At 48.3% G+C, this 5,834-nt stretch overlaps 1 long non-coding RNA gene across 4 annotated transcripts in view; it reads left to right on the plus strand.

The window, feature by feature from the left end:
• The window catches only part of LOC125618848, a 222,777-nt gene extending 219,044 nt beyond the window's left edge, over nucleotides 1-3,733 (plus strand). For 3 of the 4 annotated variants that reach the window (XR_007350233.1, XR_007350234.1, XR_007350232.1), the window contains exon 2: nucleotides 3,490-3,733. This is a non-coding gene — a long non-coding RNA (uncharacterized LOC125618848). Of the gene's footprint in view, nucleotides 1-2,827; nucleotides 3,105-3,489 lie in introns of those variants that run through there. The other variant, XR_007350231.1, reaches the window with a different exon arrangement.
• The last annotated feature ends 2,101 nt before the right edge of the window (nucleotides 3,734-5,834 follow it).

The raw sequence follows: 5,834 nt of genomic DNA on the forward strand, positions 1-5,834 counted from the left end.
TGGGAGGGAAAGGGAGAGAGAAGGGAAATTGCATGGAAATGGAAGGAGACCCTCAGGGTTATACAAAAGTACATACAAGAGGAAGTGAGGGGAAAGGGAAAAATAATACAAGGGGGTAGAGAGAGGGGAGGGGATGGGAGGGGAGGGGAGGGGGAATAGTAGAGGATAGGAAAGGCAGCAGAATACAACAGACACTAGTATGGCAATATGTAAATCAATGGATGTGTAACTGATGTGATTCTGCAAACTGTATATGGGGTAAAAATGGGAGCTCATAACCCACTTGAATCAAAGTGTGAAATATGATATATCAAGAACTATGTAATGTTTTGAACAACCAACAATAAAAATTAAAAATAAATAAATAAAAGCTAGAAAAACACAACAAAATAAAGAAAAAACTGTAGAAATGAAGGGACGAAGGGAGGGAGGAAAGATTCAGGAAATGGTAAAAAAAAGACAGGGAGACAAAGAGAAGTGACATCCTTGGGGCCAGTTTCCATCCCCATGACCAGGACAGGCCTGAGCTGTGGCCACTTTGGCCCTGAGGCTCTGACAGCACTGCCCACACCAGAGCTCAGGACCTGGCTCTGCAGCCACAGCCAGAAGACAGCCCAGAACCCACTCCTGGGAGCCCTTCAGGGCCCCATTCAAGCCAGGGATCAGGCTCTCAGCTAGGGTCAGTGTGACCAGGACCCTTGACTCCATCGTCCAGGACTGCCAGGACTGCAGCAGGCTCTGAGTAAGCAGGGAGGGGGAGGGAGAAGAAGGATCCCCTGGGAAGTGGGGCTGCCCCCACCCTGCCAAGGCTGCTATTCCAAGGTGCATGTTGGAGAGGGGAAGGGACACCATCCTGCCTCAGTTACAGTCTCACTGCTGAGTGACCACGTGGAGCCTCTGAGGAGGCACGGCCACCCCAAGCCCTCTTGAATCCTCACACATGGTCCTATAAGGCCCAAGACCACAGAGTCAGAGGTTCTGCACCCAAAATCAGAAGGACAACTTGAGTATGAATGAAAACAACAAACATAATGGAGTGGAGAGTCATCCCTGATGTCAGATTTGCAGCTGTGAAAGGACATTGAAAAAACAAATTATAAAATGACATGATGGGACAGGACATGGAACTAAACACATAAAACACATTAAGAAACCAAATATTATTGACATCTGATGGTATTTCATATCCAAAGCAAACTGTTTAACATTTCATAAAATTTTAGCATTAAACCAGAAATGTTATTAACAACCAAATAAATTTTAATATTTTAATTTATTCAATGTGATCAATCATTTTTACCCAATTGAAATAATATGGTGACATCACTTTTTTAATTAAAAAACATTATAATCAATACTTATAATAGATCAGATTCAAACTTTACCTGGGGGCTGGTGACTTAGCTCAGTTGGTAGAGAACTTGTCTCATATGCACAAAAAAAGAAAAAAAAGAGAGAGAGAGAGAAAGGGAGATTGAGAGTCCATCTACTTCTGCAATATGAGTGTCCCACAGTCCAAGGCAAGAGGACATTCCCATATTCCCAAGGAAAAAATCTGGAAGATGAGCAAATCTCCCCGACCTGCACACTTCCAACCAAGGTGTTCAACCCTCTGGACCCTGTAAAACTCAAAACTTTTGCTTTCTTACTCTCAAAGAAACTCCAACCCATTTTCCTTCATTTTACTTACTTTTGCTCATTAAGATAAGAAACACGGAGAACCGCACCTCCAAAATCCAGAAGTGCCACTATGCAAACCCACCTGCTCCTCACGGTGTTCTCAGGGAAGCTGTCACTCAGGACAGGAGGACAGCCCCAGGGGTATATTGGTAATAGAGAAACCATGACAGGGGCCTTGGCTGGTCATGACCCACACACCAACTTCCCCACTGTGTGGAGGGAGTGTCAGGACCCGGGCTGTCTGGAAAAGCAGCACAGCATTGTTGGCCAAAACAATACAGGCTCACTCTGTCCCAGCCAGGGAAGAAGGAGTCTGAAATCCATGTCCCAGTGTAGTGGGCCAAGAACCCTCTCACCAGTGACCCACTGGAGCAAGGCCCAGGAGATCATCAGTGCAGATGCAATCACTCTGACATGAGGAGAACCTGAATTCAGTCGTCTTCTACTAAGGAAATCTCCTGTTAAACCCAGGACTTGTGACACCTGCTGCCCAGTGACTCTGAAAGAAAATAGCTGCAGGGAAAATAAATGCTCTCTCATCAGTGAGAAAGAACTAACATAGAATGCTTCTCCTTGTCCATTCTGCCCAGTGGCCACAAGGGGTTCTTCCCTGAGGAAGTGATGGGAAGACTCTGAGTGTCACATACATGAAGATGACCAAGACAGAATATCCATGACTTTGCAGACCTTGCTCCCAGGAATTTCACACCTACTGCCTCAGGTGGACATGTACCTTCTCCTCTTGCCTTCACAGGGCTGCTGGATCTCCAGCTGACACACAGATTCCTTTCCCACCATCTTCTTTTGACCCTTCTGCCCTTATTGCATTCACTAGGCCAGAAAAAGCGGCCATCTAACACTGTCCATGACACTCTCCTTTTCTCCAGGTAACAGCAGACACAGAAGCTCTGCAGCTGGCTCAACTGCCTGCGGTGGCTGAAAGAAAATCCATTGATGGATCCTTGTCAGATGGCACTTGTCACCTTCTCTCCTTAGCTCAGAGGGAGCCAGCCAGTTGGCATTCCCCACCTAGAGGTTGACCTGGAGACAACATCCCTAGCCTAGTGTAAGTACTGTACTAGGGTGGCAGCCCTGGACCCCATGACCCCCACAGAGCCAGCTTCCATGACAGGGCCATCTGCCCAGGCCACAGAGAGCCTGGGCTGTTTCTCTATTGTATTGGCTCCAAATATAGAGGACATCTGATGTCCCTGGGCTCACAAGGAGGCCCCTTCCTCCCTCACTCTCCCCACCCAGCACCCACCAGGGCATTTGCATGCTGCTCCCTGGGGAGGGCCTTCCTGCAAGGCTGACATAAAAGCTCAGCTCTAATCTGCCCTTGACTCACCAGGACTCCTCAGCTCAGCTTCTCAAAATGAGGCTCCCTGCTCAGCTCCTGGGGCTACTGCTGCTCTGGATCCCTGGTGAGGACAGAGGGGATGAGGAAAGATAAGGGGGATGGAGGTGAGCCCTTGGCCCCCATTCTGCCCATGTGTGCTCTGTCCACATGAGAGAGGCAGAAGTCTTGGCCTCTAGGATATGATTGCACTGGTTAGGATTGTGTGAGAGAGGAACATTCCAGAATGAGCAAGGAACTTCCTATGATGAAGATTGTCACATGAAAAGAGAAGGATGCTGTAGGTGAATTCTCCAGAGTCACTTATGGATAAGAAACTTGATTCCTTTCTTAAAAACTGATATTTAGGCCACATAAATCAAAAATCATAAATACTAATTCTATGTAAATATATAAAGAAATACAAATATGTCTCATATATTTACAATAATTATGCTTTTCTCTTTTTCCAGGAACCAGTGGGGATGTTGTGCTGACCCAGACTCCTCTCTCTGAACCTGTCATCCCTGGACAGCCAGCCTCCATCTCCTGCAGGTCCAGTCAGAGCCTCCTACACAGTGATGGAAACACATACTTGTATTGGTTTGTGCACAAGCCAGGCCAGGCTCCACAGGGCCTAATATATAAGATTTCCAACCGGTTCACTGGGGTCTCAGACAGGTTCAGTGGCAGTGGGTCAGGGACAGATTTCACACTGAGAATCAGCAGGGTGGAGCCTGAAGATGCTGGAATATATTACTGCTATCAAGCTAAAGAGAACCCTCCCACAGTGGTGCAGCCCCGAACAAAAACCTCCCTGCCTGGGTGGCCCAGCTGCCACATGAGCTGCTGGTCTGGGCAGCAGCTCAGCAGATTCTCTGCCCTGTGAGAGGAAGGTGCTGGGAACTCAGGGAACAGGTGCAGCTGAGGGCTGTGGACCATGACTGCCTGGGCCACATATCAGGCCACACCCAGGAGTGGCCCCCTCAGCTGCAGCAGCCCGGCCTGACATGTGGAGGACAACACAGAGGTGTCCAGGGACCTTCTGAATGAGCAGACAGAATGAGCATGGACACTGCAGGAGGAGCAGGACCTGGGCCCTGGGAAGGACTCTGGCAAACAATCCAAGGAATCTGACTTGGGTGCCATTCAGTTCTTGCTCAAGAATTTATTGTTCTGCAATTTTTGTGAATTATAAAAATGAAAAGGAAACTATAAGAACAGTTCACAAAAATAGAGAAAAGTACAGAGGCCAGAAGAGGAGGCAGAGCAGGGAACCACTTAAGTGAATGTCACCAGAATGGCTCACTTGAGAAGCAGAGTCTTGGAAAGAGACAGTAAAGGGAGAGGGAGAGGAGGAGGGGGATGAAGGGAGAGAGAGAGACAGAGAGTGGGGTTTCTCTGGGTGAGAGGATTTGAACTAGTGGGTGGAGCATCTGATGCTGGAAGCATCCAGGTGGAAAAAGATCACATGTGAAGTAGGAGACCAGGAGGACAAGGGATGAACATGGACAAAGTTCAGATTGGAAGAGGAAAAGGGAGAATAAGTCCTCTGTAAGGAACACCTGGGCAGGGACACCTGTGGAGGAGGCCCACAAAGAACAGACACACACAGGGAAGTGCAGACAGACAGAGGATGGCAGACCAAAGTAGTGCTCTCCGCTCTCTGCCTTCTCTTTAATAACCCAAAAGTTACATATTGTCCCCACCAATGACTACCCTTCAGCAGTGTTCCTCTAACCCTGAGTGCTGGCTCACTTAGATAAGGTCCAGGTGGCTGCAAACACAGAGCCCCTCTCCTCCACCAGATGTCACTGTGTAAACAAGGTAGTGCATCCACACAGTTATCCTAATAGCCTCAGCAGGGAATCGCTGGGCATTCCAATCCTGGGAATCAGGGTGCTCTTTACCCCCAGGGAGTTTGCTCACTAGGGGAACACTTCACTGTCTTTTTCCACAGTCAGAATGAGTGCAATCCTCTAAGTGTGAACATCACCAGATTGTCCTATGAGGGTGAGGACTAATGGTTGGCTCAGTCATGCCATCTGTCCATGGAAACATGCAGATTCCTGGGACCTGAAAACACACTGTCCCAGAAGTCCTCTGCAGCCTTTGTGTTTGGTGATCTCCTGCTGAACTAATAATTATTCAGAACGTCCGTGTTCTTTATTTTCTCCTGGACCCTGATTCCTCCAAGAAAACAATCAAAAAATGTGACCTGTCAAATGAGAGGAGACAGGAAGGCCAGATCCCTGCGAGGAGGAAGCAAGGGCAGCTGAGCAAAGGCTCCCTGACCCTCAGCCTGGGGGAGGTGTGGTCTGAGGCTAAGGCTCTTGGGAGGATCACTGTGGTGCTGCTGTTACAGGAAAAATCTGCCATGTCCTCCACCTGGGGCTGCTAATGGGGAGTGAAATCTGTCCCTGACCTACTGCCCCTGAACCTCCAGTGGACCCCAGCTGCCCATGCAGATGCCCAGGAGGGGAGCAGTCCAGGAACTTGTCCTGGCTTCTGCTGGTGACAAGCCACATAGTCCTTGAGGTTGGATAAGAGACTCTGGCTGGACTTGCAGTGACCATGTCTTCTGCAGACACAGCCAGGGAGCCTGGAGATGGGGTCATCACCTTATCCCCACAGGCACCTGCAGTCAGAAAAATAAGGAATGGATCACGAACACTCTCTCTCTCTCACACACACACACACACACTCACAAAAACACACTCAAAATCTTTTTCACATGCACATTGAAATATGTTCATTAAAATATCCTATTAGTGTGGAAATCAGTACAGAATTAGGTCCATATGGAGAGTAGTCATTA

Source organism: Marmota marmota, unplaced genomic scaffold (assembly GCF_001458135.2).
Source record: "Marmota marmota marmota unplaced genomic scaffold, marMar, whole genome shotgun sequence".
Lineage (NCBI taxonomy): Eukaryota > Metazoa > Chordata > Mammalia > Rodentia > Sciuridae > Marmota > Marmota marmota.